Source organism: Lepisma saccharinum, chromosome 2 (genome assembly GCF_977018435.1).
Source record: "Lepisma saccharinum chromosome 2, izLepSacc3.1, whole genome shotgun sequence".
Taxonomy (NCBI): domain Eukaryota; kingdom Metazoa; phylum Arthropoda; class Insecta; order Zygentoma; family Lepismatidae; genus Lepisma; species Lepisma saccharinum.
The window spans coordinates 198,756,336-198,775,944 of NC_139230.1; positions in this window are offsets into that span (position 1 = coordinate 198,756,336).

Below are 19,609 nucleotides of genomic sequence, written 5' to 3' on the forward strand. Positions count from 1 at the left end.
TCTACGAACAGGAGAGTCGGTTGCAAGTGTCATACTGCGATCTGGCTACTAGATGACATGCCGAACATGTTATCATATGAATCTTAAAAGGCTATTATCATATTTCAGAGGTATCTGATAGCTCTCTGGTCCATTTTGTGCTTGCGGTGTTCATCTTTTGCGCCAAGACTGTTGCTGTTTTGAAGCCGTATTCGACACTAAACGCATGGCTATGAAATTAGGCGGGTGGTAGAAGTTCGCGCTGTTGCCACGTCAGAGCACAACCCTGTGTTTTCGAAGGTTTAAGAGAATGAAAGATCTCGTACCATTTTTGGGGCCTGTAATGAACTTTCAGTTCACACGATCACCAGCCCTGTATCGAATGGGACTCGAAAGTACCCCGGAGAGAGGCCTGTATGACGCTCGAACTAGGCAACATAGCCCGGTTGACGTTGCCACAGAGTGCGCGGGAACCAGCGACTTTTGTCCCGCTCTCGCTTTGCTTTTCCCAGTGCAATTCTGCCCAGCCGCCTATTTTCATGGCCGTGAGTCTAGGGCATCCATTCTGATTAATATAACAGTTGCCACTCCACCTCCCCATATAGCGTAGTAGCTACGGTTGATGCAGTCGCCTTATAACCAATGGTTTCATGGCTTCCTTCAAGGATCGATATTGATTTATTTTATTTAGCTTTTTTCAACTTTTTGCTAATCGCGATGATGAGAATGAATGACGATGAAGGGGCATTCACAAAGAGCACTCACGCCCAGGCCGGGATTCGAACCTGGGAATCCTGGCGTCATGGCACGCTTTGCTAGCCACTTCGCCACTGAAGTCGGCTTCACCGGACCGAGTGTATTTTAACCGGGGTGGTGGAATAACCGCCATTGAATTTGAAATGACACTAATTAAGTGCGAACTGAATAATCGCGAAAGGATTTAGTGCGAAGTGCAATATACGAAAATGCGATTTAGCGCGAAAGCAATATATACCACCAGATCATGAATGGAATTAATTGGGAAATAAAATCGTCGGATTATGCGGGAAAGGAATAGTCGCAAAGAGGATGAAGCGTGATACCGATATTCGCTAACGGAATAAGGCGAACAACCGATTAAGCGCGAAAGCAAAACAAGTATCGGAATAAGCACCAAAGGAATAGTCACGAACAAGGGCGAAGTGAATAACTGTGAACAGGGTTAATCGCGAAATCAAATTCAAGTATCGAATTAAGCGCGAAACCAAAGCTCAGCACCGGAATAAACCCGAAACGGACTAAATGCGAACGCAACAACCGAATTAACAAGAACAACCGCGGAAGGATTAACGGTGAATCAAAATGTTGTACTGGAATAAGTGCGAAAGAAACTAGCCTTAAACGGGTTTGAGATGGAAGCAATATACAACAACGAAAGGAAAATTTACACACTGGAGCAAGCGCACAACTCGAGAAGGCTCGACCAATGAACGCGTGAGAGGAGAAGTGAGTGCATGGAGGGATGACACGGTTGAAGCTATCAGCAGTCTGCAGCAGCGCTCACTGTTTTGCTCCGCGCACTCGCTCTCTCCCCTTCTCTACTGTTGTGCGCGGTCTTGCTCCACAGATTCCTGAGGCTGAGTGTAGACGATTAAAGAAGAATTTGAATTTGGAGCTTAAAAATACGTATACAGTTCCCCATGCCCATTACATCGTGCCCTGAAGGAACGAACATAAGGTGGGGGGTAGGTAGAGCGCCGCACATTCATGATCTCGGGCATTTTTAGAGGTGATGTGGCCAGCTCCATGCTCCAGCGGCCTATCCCCCCAGGTACCTATTTATTTATTATACAGAGGCTGGGTGAATCCCAGGGCCGCTTTATGCAGAGAACCCGAGTGTCCCAGAAGGCAGTCACTCTAAAAATATGCAAATGTATTGCCGCCGAAAGTGGTGTAACATCCTAACTGGTGTTAACCGAGTGTTAAAAGCCTTAATACTTGGTGTTGTTTCACAGCCAATGGTGTAACAAGACACCAAAGATGGTACTAAACAACGCCAATTCTGCGTGAACACCAATAGGAGTGTCCTGTTGCCACCAAATTGATGGTAACTCGGTTGCATATATTTTTAGAGTGCAGACGCCCTAACGACTGAACCACCGCGCCTCATAGCTTCAACACTACATGAACATTTATTATTATTGTTATTGTATTTATGCTTCACTCTATCGTAGTAAATTCGCCCTTCGTGAAGATAAAAAAAAATCACCGCACGGCACACACCCACGTACTCGTCCAAAATGGTGTTACTTTGTTAAGATTTACGATGGGCCATCATCCTGCTCCACCAGAAGAACTGATTGCATTGTCACGAAACTTCTTGCTTCCCCAACGGGAGGTTCGCCTCTATCCCCCCCGTAATGAAAAGATTGCGAAATAAACTTCGCTCGTGAACTTCCCTGTTACGAGGTACCTCAAGAGGGCGGGTGAGTAATGCACGGAAATAAATGACACCTGCGTTTCCTTGATTTAAAGTATTTCTCAGATATTAAACACCAAGTTCATTAACTTGTCTTAATGACCAAGCCGCAACAGAAATGGAATTGCTTTCTTGCATAAGTTTCTCGCCACAATAAGGGTCTTTGTTCGCCGGCTCGTAAGCACAGCAGGTAAGAAAGAAATTTATCATTGTCGGTGCTTGAAAGCCTATATGAGATATATTAATGAATTTTCATAATATTCAACTCATATAATGTCTTGAACATCACACACTACAGTAACTATGAATTTTAATAACAATAAGCTACACTACAAAGGTGTGGTGTGAAGTGTAGGGTTTCATATTCTCAGAAATACGGCAATCTAACATTCCTATGGTGTTAAACTGGAGTTGTGGTTAACGAAACCAACACCAGGTATGTAGTGGTAACGTCGTCGACTTGTAATCAAGCGGTCCAGAGTTTGATACTTAGTGGAGGCACATAGTGGTTCAGATAGCACTTAAAATTGCAGGTTCAATTCCGATTATCCCATCTGTGCACAAACAAACTTTATTACATTAGGCCCGGCGTTAATTTACAGTCTTGGATTGCGAAGTTGTAAAAATATATATTTTTGTAAAGAAGTCCACTTTACTCGCTGATCAGAACTGGACGAAAAATTTATAGTGATATTCGAACCACTGAAATGTGCTCCCTCTTGATCACAACCCTACACTATCGGGAAGGACCATTGCACTGCACGTTAACCCTAAATTGATATCCTTGATGTATTTTTGGTGGAATTAAATGTTCACGTTTTCTATTTGTATTTTTGTCGTTAATTTACATCGCATTTCTACCTTTTAGGATAAATTTCGACAGTAAGGATGAATATTGATTGATGGATTGTCGTTGTTTTAAGTCCACTTTATACACAGTAAGGCCAATCGAGACTGGACCTACAGTTTATTGATTGATTGATTGATTTGCTCTTTTAAGTCCACTCTATGCACAGTAAGGCTAATCGGGACTGGACAGTTTAAAGTGGGATCCGAACCACTATGTGCCTCCACCCAGGTACCGAACCCGGGCCCCCTTGATTACAAGGCGACGACGCTACCACTGCACCATCGGGGAGGCTAAGGATGAATATTGAAAAAGCCGATGAAATAGATGGGAAAATGCAAGGACACATTAATGCCCCTGACTTAGGAGCGTGTTACGCTAACCACTCCGGTGCAGAGACTGGTGTGTTCACCCAGACGCAGAATGTAAGAACCAGCCCCTCCAAAATGGAAGAGAAGGGTTTAACAGCTCGAAACCCATGGCATTGATTTAGTAAACATTTTTCATTGATTGTATGATCAAATCAACAATTAGTAAGTACACTGTACTTTTGTTTAAAAGAATGGTAAAATGTATGTATTTATCTTTCAGTACGTTATGAGATTTTCTTCACATTGTCTTCACACGATGTAATTTATTCAGAAATTATTACGAATAAAATTAATTTATTGCAATAATTATCCATATGGGGTTTCTAAAATTCGTAAACAAACCACGGCATTCTAGATTAGATAAATTGTTAAATTTGAAAATGAAAACCTTATCGCAACAAAATTAAGTTTATAATAATATTGTTATGGATAATGTAATTAGTGTGCACCAATAATTACATGCAAATGGTTAGAGAGCATTTTGTATTAATTGAAGCTTGCTGAATAATAATATAATTGTTATTAAAGCTTTACTTTCGTTGTGATGCTGAAAATTGAACAGTTCCCATTATTTCTCTACGCGCACGATCGAGGCCTCCACCCAAGGTTTATGCTATCGACCAATCAATGACTCCTAAGATTGGACCACGTCAGGTGAAAACACTCGGCTTCAGGTGCATTCAAATAACAAGAACAAAAGATCACGTTCATCTTACCTGCTCCATCCCACTTTTATTGATTCCTCTCAAGCTGTTTTCCTGCTCGAGTGGGTTTCATTGCCCTCATACGAAGATAAAAACGAAGTAGATGATACGGAGGGGAACCAAGTAACAAAACGAATTCTCTTGTAAAAATGAAATTCAAAAGACAAGAGAAGACCATTCTCGTTATTATAATAACCAATGACATTGCCACGTCGCACCTGTAAAATGGATCATATCAGCACTAAAAGTTATACATTTCTCAACAATATCTTTACTAGGATGGGTTTTATGACTCTTGGACTTTTATTCCAACTCTCCCACAGCTTCGGGGGGTGCAAGGTTACACCTTGGATTTCATCTGATAAAATTTTACAACCGGAGAGCGGTAACAACAAAAGGGCACTATAGAAAACGAAAAAATAATAAAAATAAAAGAAAGCGCTTGCATGTAACCAATAACTAAAATAAAAGAAATCTGAAGTGTCAATCTTTCACACTTCTCCAACAAGACAAGAAGGAAAAGGAAAAAAAACACAAATTGCATTCGTTGTTACTTATCAAGAATCGTCTAGAAGAGCGTATCGCTACCATTGTACGAACAAGCTGAGCTGTTTACGATGTTCGACAACCACCCATGAATATTTTCTTTATATATATATATATTTCTTTTTTTAGAATTTATTTTGTAGCTCGTGTTTTAATTATGTTTTGATCACCTGTCGAGCTTCCACCGAGATGTTTAGGTGGTTGACGGGTAAGTTCTTCATTGGCATTTATTTTTTACTTTATTTTTTATCTGGACAAATGTGAGTAATTGAGTATACAAGAGAGGAACGGCTTCCCCGATGGCGCAAAACAGAAAACGCTTCAAGTTGTCTCTGTGATCTAGTGGGTAGTGTAACGCGGTGTAAAGTCACTTGTTCGAATTTGCAGATAAAGTACGTCTGATTTTGGTATTTTTTCCTTGCCTCTTAAATCAGTTAACTATCTGTTTTTATCGTCATAGATAACATAGAGGACAATGTAAATTGTCCGAAATAGAAATGCACAATTACCAATGTCCTTGTCGTTCCTTGAGTACAATCATGGGTTCCTGATATCGAATCTCTCCTCGGCATCCAGTGCAATTTTGAAACGTATCTTTTAGCAAGATGCGGATTTCAAAGCCAGTGCCGTGCGTAATAGCAGGCTGACAACTTCCTGTAATTTTAGTTTCTTTCCATTTTGAGCTAACGTCGTAACTTGTTTTCATTTTTTATCCTACCATGTCCCTCCAGTTTCCTTTCAGTTGGTTTAGTCTAAATGGTGCATTTCTTGGCGACTCAGAAAGTGCTTACTCTCTCTCGTTATTATGAAAGCCCTCTCGAAATGCACTCCATTTAATTTGAAATGGTCTCGTATTAAGTACCATTACGTTGCAACTCGTTAAGCGAATACTTCGATTTGATTTACACGAGTATTATTGTTTCCGGCCATTCACCTTAGAGGCACGTTTAATGATGATCCCGTCCACCATCTTAAAAGAAGTTAGAGTTAATGATTTGTTACCATTATGATGCAATGTTTCCAACTCTTCACTTTACAGTAAATTGTCCAGAGAGAGCAAAATCTTGTGAAGTGCTAGGTTTGAGTTTTAATTTAAGTTCACTTTATGCGCAGATAGGCTAATCGGGACTGAACTTACGGTTTAAAGTGGGATTCGAATCACTTTGTACCTTCACACACAGAAAACTAAAGGCATCAAATCTACTTGATGCATCAGAAACGCATGTACTAAAGTATGCTTTTTGGCCCTTGCCAAGAATCAGGTTTACTTGGTTTGGTTTATTTTTACTTTGCTTTTCTGCCACTTTTGGTTAATCGCGAAGATGAGGATGAGTGATGATGTGATGAAATTGATGAAGGAACACTCACAAAGAATACACATTCCCAGGCCGACATTAAACCCGGGTCCCCTGGCGTCGTAGCGCTCTGTGATAACCACTCCGCCAAGCAGATCGGCATTGCAAAAGTTGATCAACAAAATGTATAACGTCGTTTAAAAGCCAATTTCATTTTCATTTGATTTGTTGTTTTAAGTCCACTTTATGCACAGTAAGCCTAATCGGGACTGGACCTAGAGTTTAAAGTGGGATCCGAACCACTTGTGCCTCCCGGGACCCCTTGATTACAAGGCGAAGACGCTACCACTGCACCATCGGGGAGGACTTAAAAACCAATTATCGGGGCCTGTCCAAGTTAGTCATTGAAATTTGCAACAACCTTCAACATTAGTCCTCATCCTGCAAACTAAACATATTCCAAACAAAAATTCAGTCTTATTACTGGAAGTGTGTATAGTCTAGCGAAAAGAGAGAACTTTGAAGTGAATCAACCAAACTCCGTTGTGATGGCCAGTGGATGTTGTGACATCTTCTTTAGGTGTGTGCTTTCCAAGATACTGAGTATTGCGTGTATTATGATCTTCCACATTGTGTCCCTTTGCTATTATTATCAATATTACACAATACTATACTTTGTCCCGGGAATCTCTCGAGCGAGCGAACGAAAACAAGTCTCTGCGCAAGTTGTGACGTGAGTGAGTGCGATCCTTGAACACATGAAAGAAACGAGATTGCCTGGATGGGAAAAACAACTGCAGCTAACAGCCTTTGCATCAGCGTGTACTGCTTCGATCTGCTCACTCAACTTCTCCCCTTCTCTACCGTTATGCGCGGCCTTGCTCCACAGATTCCCGGGATATAGTATAGCACGGCTAAATGAAATAAGATATTCTTTTTTTGTGTAATATAACTATTAGTTATACTGGGTTTTCTCTATGCCAGGTTTATGAACAGCTGATTCTAATTCAAAGTTCATTTATATATATATTATTTCAGATTTCGTCTGGCTACCATCTGGAAAAATCGGGTTCGATTTCCAAGGTGTATGGCCTCAAGTAGCATTTTTTCTGTCAATACTCCTGTGTGAGCGACTCTATGGCCCACCCTAACTCTCATCAGAGTGTACCTGGGGGAGGAACGTGCTAAAGACGGCCGGAAGCGTTGTTCTGATTACATCATCATTTGGGACGAGATCGAGAATGTGTGGAACCCTACCTTCCACGTCCCATTATGTTCTATCATGGTACAGTGCAATGTACAGGGAAAAACTTTGACTTTCTATATTTTAGTCTCAACTTCAACATACTAAGTGTATATCTGACAGGACAGTATTTATACTACTAAAACAACAGAATTCCTCAAGTAATTCTCACTTTATTTATGTGGTAAGTTTTTAACGAAGTATTCATGTCTAGTAAAGTCATAACCTTCACATGTCCAGAACAGTGATTATGGCAGCATGAACAATTGGAACGTGTTTTCTATTTTGTATTTTCGTTATTTTACGTGTATTTTCTTCCACTTTTGGCTAATTGCAACGATGGGGATGAGTGATGATTAGATGAAATTGATGAAGGGACACTCTCAATTAACGCCCATATCTAGGCAATGACTCGAACCCGTGAACTTCGGTGTCGAAATAGAAACTTATATTATGATTGGTCATTTTTGCAAACATCTCTCTACTGGACAAACGTATATTTTAAGAGGGCCATATTGAAAGCAATGAGAAAAATTAAAAAAAAAAAAAATCAGAATCCATCAATACACACAAAGTAAATCATCGCAAAATATAGACTTTACTGAACGCGTCGAGGTAGTGTGACGTCATTAGCTTCGATCGCGTGAGCGCAGTCAGTTGTTTAAAAATGGCTGACAGTGATGTTTTGTTTCGACAATGTTCTGTGATAGAATTCCTTGTTAAAGAGGGAATTCCTGCTGCTGAAATTCAGAATAGACTTCAGCGTGCGTATAGAGATGTATGCATGGGTGCTAGCAGTGTTAGAAGATGGGCAAAACATTTTAAAGAAGGAACCACGATCTGCCTCCACGGAATGCAACATGGAAAGCAGAGGGGTGAATTTTGTTTGAATTTCTTGAACCTGGGGTAACCATAAATGCTCGCCGTTATATCCAAACACTTCACAAGCTCCGTCTTGCATTGAGCGATAAACGTCCTGGAAAGAAAATAATCCTTCAACACGATAATGCACGCCTACACTCTGCTCAGTTCACCAGGAAGGAAATTTGGAAAATGGGGTGGGAATTTCTGTCTCACCCTTCCTACAGTCCCGACATTGCACCCTTCGACTATCATCAGTTCGGTTTTGTGAAGGAACAGTTACGAGGCCAACGCTTACAGACGACGGAGGACATACAGAAAGCACTGCGTCAGTGTCTGCGAGCAGCTGGAACGGAGTTCTACCGTAAGGGGTATTTTTAAGCTTCTAGAAAGGTGGAAAGAATGCGTACAATGAAATGGAGACTTTGTTGAAGAGTAAAGAAATCTGTAGATTATGAAGTAGTATGTTTTTCTTTAATAAAAGCAAAACTTGTTTCATGAAAAATTGTTGATCATTACTTTCAGTATGACCCTCGTAGATATGTATATGGATAAATCGGGTCGGAAATTTTACAGATAAACCGATATATATATCTATATCGGCCAATATCAATAGAAAATCGATTAATCTGTCCCTTGCACTTCCAGGTTAACTTCCTACGATAGATCCATATAAAATGGAAAACCGAAGTACAGGACATATCCTACTGCAGAACAATCCCAAGGAAATAGAGTATTTTATATTATCACACGCAAACCACTAAACCACACAAGACTGGGACATAGCAGAAAATTTACTGCAATGAACATAATTTCATTGAATTCATCGGTTCTGGTTAGAATGATGGTGCAGAATACTCTGTCAATCAATTGTCTTGTTTGGTGAAGAATTGGTGCACTTATACGCGTTGAAATTTGACTTATCCTAACACATGAAATTGCTCTTGTCGGCTTAAAAGAAAGACGCTAGACTGTAGGTAGTTTTGCAAGAAAACAGGTTGGCAATATTGATTTTCTGATCCGGCACCTGTTCCAAAAGGTGATCATTAAGCTAAACGCTTCTCTCCCGCCTTTTTCACGTTTTCCTTTGTTCCATTGAGGCACCTGTTTCCTCAAGGTAGCGTCGTTCATTCACTGCTATTCTTCACCGCCGGCTGATTGCGCTTGCATAAAATATATGCTGGGATGAAGATCTTCCGACTTTACAGCATCAATTATGATTCAATGTCCCTTGGAATGAATGATAACCACTGCAAGGCATGTTGAAAAATGAGGATCAATGATACTGAAAAGTAATAAGCAAAATTTCGCTCGTGTTTTAATCATAACAAAATATATTGACATTCTGGTCACAGTTCAATATCTGCATTTGTATATTTAGTTACGTGTCTTTTAATGTATTCTCTAAAAAAAATATTATTTTTTCATTTATGTTCAATTCGTTAATGTTATAAATACATGTACTCTATTTTTTAATTGTCCAGAATTAAGTGTTAGAGTAGCCTAAGCCTGAATCTCGCTCTGTAGTACCTAGGTAAATGAAAATACTTTTCTATTCCACGTAATAGCAGGCTCAAAATTCTACCTCAAGGCATCAACACACAACTGAACTAAACATTCATATACTCTTACGCTTGACATTCCTCTGCTATTGGCTTTCCAGGTGGAGTAGTGGTAACGGTGTCGCCTTGTAATCAATAGGTCACAGATCAGATGCCCGATGGAGACACATTGCACAGTGGTTCGGCGCCCACTTTAAACTGTAGGCCCACTCCCGATTATCTTGTTTGATTTAAACTCTGATGCATTTCCCTCTGGTTATTGTCATCCGTTAATAACTCTTCGCTCCTTGTGTGGCACAGAAAATCGCCGGGCTCTGAGATGAAACAGGGTCAGAAATTAAATTTAGGCGAAGAAATTATATAGCACAGAATTCCAATCCTAGTGACATCTAATCTGCAGTCCGTAGCTTCGCACTCAATATACATCACATTACTGGCGGACGCAGAATTTTTTTTCGGGAGAGACTAGAAGTGTAAAAGTGTATATTACATATCTGTGTTCTAGAAGAGAGACGGACAGGATCCAAAATAAAATATTACGTAAGTACCATTCTTAACTTTTATTTTAAATATCCAATAAAAAAAATTGTAATCGGGGGTGATTTTAAGGAGGATTTGCATCTACCAGTTTGGTTTTTCCAGAGTTCTTCACAGCTTTCATTTCAAAATAATCATTTTCTCAAAATTTCTCAAGGCTGTAGCCTCATCAGCTCCCCCCTGCAAACGCCAGTACATCACATAACAAAAGAAACATCACTGAAGTTATTAAAAGTTTGCAGTAAAACAGTCAGTTGCAACATGCAAGATCAAACCACTATATCGGAACTCACATACACTACAACATAATCGCAATGCCCGTAGTAACCGATTTTAGAAGTACGTTATCAGCTCGAAAATGGGTCATACATAACACATGAAACATATTGTACTTCAGCACTTGCATTTTCAAGGTCCAAGCGCCCATACATACACATGTGTCACAATGCTAATGCGTGAGAGAGTGATGTAGCCATTCTTGCAAAAAATGATTGATTGATTGACTTTTGTATTACGGGCATTTCATCACACAGGCTATTTTCGCCCGTCACAGAATTTGGAGATAAGCCCCTTAACTAAAAAAAAATGAAGACACGGCCTTAATAAGAATATAAAAGATGTTTGTTAAAAACCTTTTCCTCAATTTTAAAAACTATTCGATCATTCATTACTTGAAAAGAACTAAAACTAAAGTATCTCTGAGGACTAAAAGTTCTTTACATATTAAAAACTGAGGCTGCATGAGGGCACTCAGTACACACAAGTAGGGTGACCATACGTCCCGTTTTGACCGGGACAGTCCCGTTTAGAGGCATGTCCCGGTCGTCCCGTCGATATTATTGAAATACCACTATTTGTCCCGTTTTATAAAAGTCTAGAAGTTAACTTAAAAAATCGAATTTAAATTTGAGAGACATTCCAGCAGTTGTTTCTTTTTATAACTAGCCAACACCGTGGCAAGCAAACCAACTGAACTGCGTTTCGAGCACTTCATAATAATCAAGATGTTCCATTGTCATCGAATACGTTTGAGAAGACAGCAGTTTACTGTTTAAGTTATCTCGCGAAGCGGGTTGTATTATTTTGTGTGTGTTCTTTGCAGAGAAGTGCATAAGCTTGTACAGTTTCAATACAACAAGAATTTAAAATCTTGCATCTTGACACAAATTCAAAAGACAAATACTTAAGCGTTGATGAACTAACATCAAAGATTGATCAAAAGGGACCAGATCGAGATTATAATAATTAATATATTTTGACTACGGGAGATTATATTTCATTTATATTTTATGAAGAAACATTTATATGATCCATCCATACTTAAATAAATAATAATAACAACAATTTTAAAATTAATTAGCCGCCCCCCGTGGCGGAGTGGTTAGCACATCGCGTTACGACGCCAGGGGTCCCGGGTTAAAATCCCGACCTGGAAATGGATGTTTGTGAGTGTCCATTCATCAATTTCATCATATTATCACTTTCCCGATCTTCGCAAATTAGCCAAAAAGTGGCACAAAAAGCGAAGTAAAAATAAAGCAAGTCAATCAACCAATTTTACAATTAGGCCTAACCGATTTATCAGGAGGGTGGGAGGTAAACCGACCTCCTTGAGATGTCCCGTTTTGGGGCCGAAATACAGGGTGTCTATAAATGATTGAAGCTGTTTCACGATGTTACTGTACGTGTATTATTGAAGATAACGTGAAGTAACTTCACAATTTTGTAGAGAAACTCAACAAGTTTCGTGACACATTACAAGTATTCAATATGTCCCCCCTTTGTGATTCTGCAAACATAAACTCTGTAATCAAGTTCTTCCCAAACGCTGTGCTGTGCAGCATGTCCCTATCAATTGCATCAAGAGCGCTGATGATGCGAGCCCGCAGTTCTGCTAGATCACTCGGTAATGGAGGCACAAACACTAAATCCTTCACATAACCCCACACACAAAAAGTCACACACAGTTAAGTCAGGAAAGCATGAGGCAATGACAGCAGTTGTTGACGTTTCCACAACGTCCGATCCATCGGTTTGACTCTCTAGTGGTTAAGAATTCGTGGACATCGTGATGGAACTGGGGCGGAGCGCCATCCAACTGGTAGATAGAGTTAGTTCTCACTGTCTTTCTTTCTAACATGTCAAGATACCCGTATTCTGTAATGGTTGTTCGCTAACGAAGGAGGGGCCGTAAACTCTAAATTTTGAGATTGCACAAGAAGTATTGAGTTTCAAGAAATCACGGATATGGTCAACGGGCCACGAGGAACAGAAAATACCCATAACTTGTAACGTGTCACAAAACTTGTTGAGTTTCTCTACAAAACTGCAAAGTTACTTCGTGATACGTTCAATAATACACGTACAGTAACATCATGAAACAGCTTCAATAATTTGTAGACACCCTGTATTATGGTCAGCCTATACACAAGGACTAACACAGGGAAACACAACTCCACAAAGGATTATCCTGGCCGTGGAACCAGGCGCCAGAGCCTCGTTGGCCTGCAAGAAGCCGTTACCAGGGTGCAACGGGGAAGTGAGTTTGACTTTTGGGTGCCTTAACAGAAGGTCACCCCGTACACACTTTACAAGAAATGAATATACGAATTATTCAATAATATGCAATATTGAATTTCATTTTCATTTTTGCATTTGATAAATAAATTATTTTCTTATGTACATTTCCACGCCAATTCTTGGGCACGTGACCGCACACCCGTAAGTAAGGCCTTAATTATATTTTTGTATGGATGATCGTTCTGTCCTCGAGGCAATTGAACCCAAGCTGAACCATAAGGAAATTCTACAACTTCCAAAAACTCTAATGGTATCGCAAAGTTTACTAAAGCCTTTATTCACTGTCAAATAATTGCAGAAATGCATACACCTTTTACCAATGCCCCTTAAATAATGAGAGCGTAATTCCCTTTCTATCCACTGAAGCAAAATATTACTGGATTTTTCCCGCTTGTTTGAGCAAGAACTGAAGACGACTGCCGATGTTATCTGTGCTTTTCTAGCGAGGATTTTACTTACCGTGCAATGTTCCTTTGTGTTGTCAAACTCAGGCATTTGAAGATTCAGCGTGTATAATCCCATGTCCGAAACACCTGTTAAAAACATGTTATCCAATTTTTGTTTTCCAGGAGACTTCCCGTTCTTTTTTTGAGGGGGGATTGAAATATACTTTCACCGAATTTTGCCCAACTTACGCGGAAATAATAATAAAAAAACTCCAGGAAAGGTAATTCTTAATGGATGTATGTGTTTTACGTGTGTTTATGCCCATTTTTCACGCTTTAATACAAGCAAGTGTGTCGAAACGGCATTCATAAGTAAAGCATTTTCTTCTTAAAGTTTTTATTTTTGGTTCTAACTAACTTGCAAACAGGAGACGGTTCAGGAACACACCGCTCAGATTAATCGCGACGAAGATGGATGATGTACTGCCGTATTTAAAGGGTTACTACCAGACTTTAGCCTCCCAGAAATGATCTCGAATCAACAAGTTGTAATTCATTGACTTCAAAATTCATATTTTTTTTTCACTGCCCTAAATTGCAACTAAAATGAAATTGTGGAATATTCAGCTTGGAAATATAGCATTATTGGCAGTTCTCCCCTCACAAAGAATTCCTTTTTTCGTAAAAGACATTGCAAATACACCAGAGAATATCAACTGAGGAGACCAACGAGAAAATTAAATTCGGAAGGAAACATACTTGCTCTACTCACATTCGAAAGAAGGACTCGTTATCTCGGAGAGAATTATTATAACTACTGTCACTTCGGTGGCTGAGCGCGTTGAGTAGTCGCCTCACGATCTCGCTATCGAGAAATCCAGGTTCTAGTCCACGCCTAGGCATGGGTTTTGCTTTGTGAAGATTATTTCATCAATTTCACGTATTCACCATTTCACGCTCATTATCTCTATTAACCAAAAAGTAGCACAGAAGGAGAGACTTAAAATTTTAAAGAATATTTATTTATTTATTGAGAAAATTCCAGATACAGCACAGCTGGCCATTTTACACTGAAATTGTCAACAATGAAAAAGCAATAATAATAATAAGCAAAAATATAAAAATAATAATTAACAGAAACAAAACAACATAAAAGTGAATAGCAAATGAACAAAAAAAATAAGTAAAATATGGCACTATGTGATATTAATTACAAGCACTTCTTCTTATAGAAGACCGAAAGGTAGCGGAGCTGACTCATCCGGAAGATTCGTAGCCTTTTACGCTGTATATTTTAAGGTACCTTCACGGGAAATCACCTATAGGGTAGTAGTGAACCGTAGCCTTTTACGCTGTATATTTTAAGGTACCTTCACGGGAAATCACCTATAGGGTAGTACCTTCACGGTTAACCCCCGAAAACACCTATAGGGTAGTACCTTCACGGTTAACCCAGTACCTTCACGGGAAAACACCTATAGAGCACTACCTTCACGGTAATTTTGGGCGAATCGTAGGCTTTTACGCTGTATATTTTAAGGTACATTCACGGCAAAGCACCAATAGAGCAGTACCTTCACGGGAAAGCGCCTATAGAGCAGTACCTTCACGGGAAAGCACCTATATGGCAGTACCTTCACGGGAAAGCACCTATATGGCAGTACCTTCACGTTTAACCCAGTACCTTCACGGGAAAGCACCTATAGGGTAGTAGTGAACCGTAGCTTTTTCCGCTGTATATTTTAAGGCACCTTCACGGGAAATCACCTACAGGGCAGTATCTTCACGGTTAACCCAGTACCTTCGCGGGAAAGCACCTATAGGGCAGTAGTGAACCGTAGCCTTTTACGCTGTATATTACAAGAGTTCACGGTGTATGTTAACCTCACTGTCAGCGTTGGCAGCTCTGCCATCAACATTTCACCACAATATTTTTACGAGTTAAACTAACCTAGTGAGTTGGGAACATGTCGTTTACGCTGTATATTACAAGAGTTCAAGGTGTATGTTAACCTCACTGTCAGCGTTGGCAGCTCTGCCATCAACATTTCACCACAATATTTTTACGAGTTAAACTAACCTAGTGAGTTGGCAACATGTCGTTTACGCTGTATATTACAAGAGTTCACCGTGTATGTTAACCTCACTGTCAGCGTTGGCAGCTCTGCCATCAACATTTCACCACAATATTTTTACGAGTTAAACTAACCTAGTGAGTTGGCAACATTTATTCTATCATGCATTGTTTGAGCCGCAAGCTAAATTTAGCTAACAACTCAAAACGAGTGCTCTTCAGGGGATGAAGTATGCTTTCGAAAACAAAGAAACAATACAAATTCCAGCATTTCCTCTACCGATGAGCCTCTTTTCTGTTCTTGGTTAATTACGCAAGGGAAAAAGGGCGTTGGCTTCGAAAGAAAATCTTTACCAGTAAAAATGTCTGCGAGACCTTTTCTCGAAGCAAGAAGAGGAAAAATTAATAAAATAGTCTGAGCAGTGGGAAAGAAAAAAATGCTCTATAACATGCCAACCAACGTGTTCGGCTACAACAGGAGGAAACCTGGCGCCACGCTTCCCAAGTACGTCAAGATATCCAGCGAAGAGGTCGTCAAAGCTCGAGACATGCTTGACGATGCCTTGCTTGGTTTCCGAACCGACCTGTTGGCAGCTACAATCGTCCACTTGAACGGTATTGTGAAGCAGTTCGAAGAGAACACTGGCAAGATCTTCTTCATCTTCAACAACAATAGCATCTTCTACGAACTCTCCCTAGGTGGCGGAAGTCTCCGAATTGTGAACTTGCATCCCTCGAGCGGTGTCGCGATAAGTCTGCATCACGGGGAGCGTTTATTCAGGATCAAGCACGACAACATGAAAGTCGGAGTCTCGTACGACAATGTTTCCGTCGGAGATCGTCTGTACGCCGAATCTATCGAGACGAATATGGAGCATCCGATACCGCTTTTTTTGGAGTTGGTGCTCTCCTATCCCGTCGCCAGTGTCAGTCGTCTATCGTAAGCAAGCAAGTAAGCAAAATGCAAGAAAACAATGAAGATAATAGATCCATATTTTTGCATCGGAGCCTTTGTTGTCTATAAGCCTCATGAGAGCAGCTATCGTGAACGAACTGCACAAACCTGCCCGCAGGAATTATCCTCGACTGCCCGTGGTCACCAAAGGGATAGACGACCTCTGGCAGGCCGACCTCGTGGAGATGAGCACAGGGAATCTCAAGGGGCTTCACAAGATCAACAAGGGGTTCGATACCCGTTAAAAACAAGACCGGGGTTGAGGTCAGCAAAGCTTTCGCTTCTGTTCTCAAACAGAGATCCCCTTGTTTCCTGCGGACCGATCGAGGCAGGGAATTCTACAACTCTGCCTTAGGGAGGATGCTCAAGGAGAACGGTATTCTTCACTATTCAACCTACAGCGAGCTGAAACCAAGCATCGTGGAGCGATTCAACAGGACCCTCAAGGGGCTCATGTGGAAACGGTTCACCCTCCGCGGGAACTACAAGTGGGTGGATCTGGTGCCCGAACTTGTGGAGGAATACAACAACCGAATTCACAGGACGATCGGGATGAAACCCTTGGAAGGGACCAAGCGAAACGAAAGGTGGCTGCTCTCCGAAGTGTACTGCAAACGAAACACTGGCGAAAAAATCAAGAAACCAAAGTATAAAATAGGAGACAAGGTGAGAGTGAGCAAGTTCAAGTGCCCCGGAGTATTCGACAAAGGTTTCACTCGAAACTGGTCTACAGAAATTTTCACTGTGACCGATGTTCTCCTGCCTTCATCACCTCCCTACATCCCCACCTACAAGCTGAAGAGCACCGCGGACGGTGAGGACATCGAGGGTCGATTCTACGAGCAGGAACTGTCCGCCACTAGGTTCCCGGACACTTACCTTGTGGAGAAAGTGCTCCGACGCAGCAAGGGCAAACTTTACGTCAAGTGGCTCGGTCTTCCCTCTTCGCAGAATTCTTGGGTTGATGCTATCGATATCGTATGAGCTGGGAGGTGACCAAGAGGAAGTTGGCGAAGGTAAAGGAAGAAAGAAAAATGGCGAATTGCTTCCCGAAAGTATCAGATGTCTCATCGTGGGGCCCTCGGGTTGTGGCAAAACCACATTGATGGTAGACAATTTCATCCTGGCTCCCCACTGGCTCGATTGGGAGAACAGACACCTGTACGTCTTTTCCAAGAGCCTCGAGCAATCGAAATACCGACAGCTGATTGCAATCTACGACGATCTGGAAATAGCCACCTTTGCCTCGCAGATGGTACCTTTGGACGAGAGTCGTGAGAATTCGGTGGTTGTCTTCGACGACGTCATCCTCGAGAATCAGGAAGAGGTTCGCAACTACTTCACTCGAGGTCGCCACAAGGGCATGGACTGCTTTTACTTGGCTCAGACCTTCTCGAAGATCCCCAAGCAACTGATCAGGGACAACGCCAACTTCATTTGCTTGTTTCGGCAGGATGCCACCAACCTCAAGCACGTGTACGACGAGTTCGTCGGAGGGGATATGACGTACGAGTCGTTTCGCAACCTCTGCACGCATTGCTGGAATGCTGACGACTACGGCTTCGCCACGATAGACATGACTCGCAAACCGAACCAGGGGAAGTATCGTAACAAGATCAACGAGTTTATCGTGATAGAAAATGTAAAATAATAGTACGATGCGAACAAAAAGAAAAAATGAATACATCACGATCTGCTAACCTTCCTGTGGAGCTGCTCTATCAGATATTCAAGATTGTGTCGGGTAAAGAAGAAGATAACATCCACAGAATAATTGATATCGCCGATAGTTCGCCAGCGTTCGCCGTGCCGTGTCAGATGATCATGAAGGACTACATATTTAAAATCATGGGGAAAAAGATCGTGAATACCGAAGATCTTCACGCAATAACAGACGAAATGGAAGACATGCTTGATGGATATCATAAGCAGAGTGTTAGAAAATTTTCAGATGAATGGTACGAGATGAACAACAAAAAAGATAAGATTATCAACAATATCATTTCATTGACAGCTCTGTCTTGTTTCTTCCGTCGAAATAAAATAACAAAATTGTAAGAAAACAGATAGGTCCATTTTGCAATGTCCAAAAGGAAAGCCATAGAAAACATCAAGTTGACCGAGTACCTTGCTAAACGATTCAAAGGGTGGAAGGAAGAGAATCGTGGATATTATGAGCAGAAGAAGCGACAGGAGCAACCGCTCATCGATGCAATCGGTGACTTGGGCAAAGAAATCAAAGATGTTGCCGAACATAACAAGGATTTGATCACAGAGTTGGTGCCGGTGGCAGTTCGCAACATTACGGACTATCCTTCCACTCCTCCTTCACCCGCCACAACTCTCCAACACTTCCAACTGCCGTCGCTTCCCACTAGGCCCAGCAGCAGCAGCAGTTCGTCTTCCGTCGAGGGAATACGATTAGGACCGACCGCAGCCAAATATCTGAGCACCAAAGGCGATGACAGAGACGAAGTTTTCGGTTTGTATCCATCACCCGACCCTTCCGGGAGCGTCGTGTGGAAGATAGGCAGTTGGCACGTCACGTTCGACAAGGACGATATCATCATCTACAACGAGAGCCGAGCGGGACGCAGAAGTTTCTTCAAGAAGTATGCAGGCACGTCGGGGCTATGGGAACTGATCACTAGCAAGCGCCCCGACGCCAACGTGTATTCCGAAGAGGATTACGACAATTACAAGGAAATTCTCAAGATTACCGATGCTTTGTATCAGAACAACGACCCATCTCAGAACAGGGTCAAGTCGAGTAGCAGCGAGAAGTACAGGAACATCATCAAACCGTTTTGGAACGAAATCAAGCAGCAACCTGGCACCACTCGCCTGCCTACCGGCAGCGGTATCAAGCGCTACTCCAATTTGCCCGTGGAATTCGTGTGGCTGGACGATGTTCGTAAACTCGTGGACCGGCTGCTGGTCATCGCCGGAGAAGAAAGGGCCGGAAACCGAAACTTTCACAACGAAAAGGTTGGTATCGTGGACATGATCGTTTCCAAACTAAGCCGCTTCATCGTTAACGAACCGAAAGGCATCGGGTATCTGATCAACATCATCAACATCTTGCCCCCGCGATTCTGGAAGCTGGCGGAAGGGAAGGGACTCATCAACGACATCATCAACAAATTGCCTTTCGAGATGCATATTCCGGGCTACCAATACTGCGGTCCCGGTACTAAATTGGACGCGCGAC